Consider the following 4,190-nt stretch of genomic DNA (forward strand, 5'->3'; position numbering starts at 1 on the left):
TTTATTTGAGGAAAATTTTATTTGAAAGAGTATATTTGGTAGAATTATATGCGAAGGACATTTGTTTGAAGAATTTGATTTAGTTGGGTGTACTTGTATTATTATTTGTTGAGCGATATTAAATGGTGTTGTGTTGTCTTGCTGTGCATATCACTGGTTGTTTTATGATATCCTTATTGTTACCTGTTTCCTACTATCTTGTACATTATACTGCACGGGCTATTAGACTAGTGAGTGTCTTGACTGTACCTCGTCTCTACTCCATTGAGGTTAGTCTTGATACTTACTGGGTATTGACCGTGATGTACTCATACTACACTTCTGCACATTTTTGTGCAAAGCCGGGTATTGAAGATATCGGACTTGAGCAGAGTTAAAGCGGGACCGTAAGGATTCAAGGAAGAGCTGCTTAGCCGTTGCAGTCCCTTGAAGTCTTTTTATTTTATTATACTGTTAATTTTTAATCAAACAGTATTGTATATTCGGTCTTCGTGATCATTTTATATATTCAGTTAGAGTTCTTGACTCAGTACTACCAGTCTTGGGAGGTTGTATATTCATATTTATTCTGCTGTTAGTTTTGGTTACTTATTTAATTCAAAAAAAATAGCTTCAAAATGTAATAGAAATCGACTTACCTAGTCTTAGAGACTAGGTGTCATCACGACGCTTGTGGTGGGATTTTGGGTCGTGACACTTGAGGTATAGCTGCACGACGTTCGTAGCTCTGAAGTCCCCTTCTATATTATCTCTGTTGTGTATTATATTTCAAACAGCTTGAATCGTATTCAGACCTTTATTTGTATTATTCTAGAAGTTCGTGCACTTGTGACTCCAGTTCTGGGATGGTATTTAGATATCACGATTATTATGGAATACTCACTTTATTTCAAACTTTATTTCCGTATTTGTTTTCTTATTATTAATTAATTCATTTTTTTTAAAATAGCTAATTATATTCTAACGTTGGCTTGCCTAGCAAGTAAAATGTTAGGCATCATCACGGTCCCGAAGGTGGAAAATTCGGGTCGTGACAACTACAAAGAAAAAGAGAAGCGATATAGCAATACTTACGTCGTAGGGACCGTTTTAATGTTATCGTTTCTTGATTCCGTGCTCGGGATGATAATCTTATTTGAAGCTCTTGCAGAGAGCTTAAGAGTAAAGTTAGGGGTCTTATTTGGTTGTGTGTTCTGGAAAATTGAAGAAAGAAACGAGATAAGAATATAAATATCTATTTTGTTTGAAAAGTCAAAAGGTGTTACTTGGCACTCTAGCATTGGTACTTCTTCCAACGCTTATAACTTTTTATCAGGGTGTCATATGAATGTACGATTATGAGCGTTGGAAACTACATTACAAGACCTTTAATTTAGTATATAATATGTCCAAAAAAGACCTCATATATCACACGAAATTTATTTCTCAAAAAGATATGTTACAAGAAAAATCTTTAGTCGGTTTTTCCGCAACTTTAATCCGATTTTTCCCAAACTTCATATTGTTTTATCCAAACATCATATATAGCCATATTATAACTTTAAAATTATTTAAATTCTGATTAATAAGTCTCATATTCATTACGTCACATTGGGACGCACAGGGTGTAACAATATGGGTCTTCCAAAAATATATTATCTTATCGAAATTGGTGATTTTTTCCACTGGCCCAAATCGGGACCGGAGAAAAATATTATCTTAGAAAGTTTATTAATTTACCAAGTATTAATTTAGAGAGGTTCTACTGTATTGTGTTGGATATCCAGCACTTTATGAAATTCCAGCACATTATGCTGGAATCTCATATATAAAAAATTCGAACTCCAGCATATTATAATGGATTTATTTTTGGATTTTTAAGGGTGATTTTTGTTCATATTTTATCTTTACATGAAAATTAGCTAAATTTCGATCACTTTAGAAGCTGTGACTATTTTTTAATTAACCAGTTGTAAATAAGGCTATTTCAGATTATTTTCCCGAAATTTTTTTGGTTTAGTAGGCCAAAGCAAAAAAAAAATTAGAAGTTATATATTTGGTCGCTCGATTAAACAAGTGGTTATAAAATTAGCAATATTAGCCTCACTTATAAAATACTATCAAATTTAGCCCTAAATTACTACTATCTATTAGGAGGGAAAGCAAGGAGCTCTACGTCAACATGCCTGCCTGGCATAGACCCCATCTCATTATGTATTTGATTTTTATAGTGGACACGTGGTCACACCGAGAGAACTATCTTCTCTCTAGGCTTCTCTTGCCTATTATAGCTACAAACAAATAAAAAGTAACGATGGCAAGTACTTTTTAAAAATCAAACTCCAAATATTACCATTACTTTTATTGCACCAACGTGTACTCTCTCCGTTTCTAACTAATTCTTTTACTACATGCTACTCTAATGTAATATACTACTATGATTTTATTAGTGAAAGAATTGATAGGCTGGCAACTCATTTTTTGCAAATTAACTAATTTTATTTGAAGAATTTCACAAATTGTTTAGTATTTATTATTTTAATAAATAACGTTGAATCATAAATGCAGAAAATCTATAATAAATTAAGAAAACTAAACTTATAGATAGAAATTTCAAGGGAAACACATAAATTGCTTGACCAATTAACACTAAGACGATTTAAAATTAAATTCTACATAAATACCGCATTATGTAATTTTATTCAACTGCTGCTCATATGATTTTAAAAAAGTGTAATCTTAGGAGTCGGTTCACATAGTTATATGGAAATTATACTACATGAATTATAATATGGGGATTAAATAATAACGAGATTATTTAGTGAATATATTTTTGTTAGTAGATGTCATCATTCTATTAGACTAAAAATGAAATATCATCGTATATTTCAAATATATATTTGCTTTTATACTAGATAAATTTGAACAAACTGTTAACTCAAATTTTAACCTTATTTTTTTAAGCCGTTAAAAAAAACTTTGGAGAGGATAAATATATCATTTTGTTGTCATATCCTGCGATTAGCAATACCGAAATTCAAATTTCGATCAGGCGCAACATAAGTTTATCCCAAGGATAACATAAGGAACACAAGGTCGTCCTCCTTGAATTCTAAGTTCAGGCGCTCCATTTGTAATCAATTGAAAATTATATTACTTTCTTAGGCCATGTGAGCAACTAAGATTAATTTGTATTTTTCAGTTTAATTAATGAGCTAACAGCTTTTAACTACTTTTTCAATGCTAAAATTTGTATTGTGAAAATATCCAAAGGACAAAGTAGCTACTATGGAGTTCACTGTATGTTTTGAACATGAAAAAACTAAAGATGCTTGTCATGTTACTCATTTCCTTTGGGCTCCTATGGTTAGAGATGAATTGTTAAAGTCAACAACCGAATGCACGTATCCATTGGTTTATCAGAAAGAAATAGAATTTATAAATCCCAAAGTGAAGATACAAAGGACCACTTAGTTAAATAATCTTATATTAATGCTATTAAACAATTTTCTTAATTATATGTGTCAGAAATATTATATGATACGTTTTGAACGGGTAACATTATTACCCGAGAACCTACGCACGACCATTTTAAATAACTATATATAAGTTAGGCAAAAATTTTACTTATGCTAATTAGTGAACTCGATCATGAAGCAAGCTACTTTTACAATTTGATTTTCACTTGACAGTAGGGACCAACAAAATTATGATACTCTTTCATTTTAAATGATTTCAAGCAATATAAGATTAACTCTAGGATCCTTTGAAGATGGAGTTTAATAGAAGTTTTTTCCATAACAAAAAGAAATTATACTAGAGTATTTAGCATACTTGGAGGCAGAACCAGAATTTGAAATTTATAGTTATGGAATTAGATTCTAATCTCTTTAATTTACTGACTAAACTAATATTTTATACATATTCAAATACATGATTTGAATATATTTTATACATATTCAAATACATAATTTGAATCAAACCCATATGATTCGATCAAACCCATACAACACTCTAACTCTACTCCCGAGCATATTGTTATTGGGCTCGTGCGCAACACGAACTATCCTTACTAGTCTTATTACAAAGTAGCTATATTTTCCTCTCTCCGTTGTTTCTCTTCGGTCTTTTCTGCCCTCCTGAACTGAGAATAATAATAAGTTCCTCTAAGTTACTAAACGAATGGTTTCATAAATATATACTTTATTTAC

The sequence above is a fragment of the Nicotiana tabacum genome, chromosome 14 (assembly GCF_000715075.1).
Source record: "Nicotiana tabacum cultivar K326 chromosome 14, ASM71507v2, whole genome shotgun sequence".
In the NCBI taxonomy this organism is placed as follows: Eukaryota; Viridiplantae; Streptophyta; class Magnoliopsida; order Solanales; family Solanaceae; genus Nicotiana; species Nicotiana tabacum.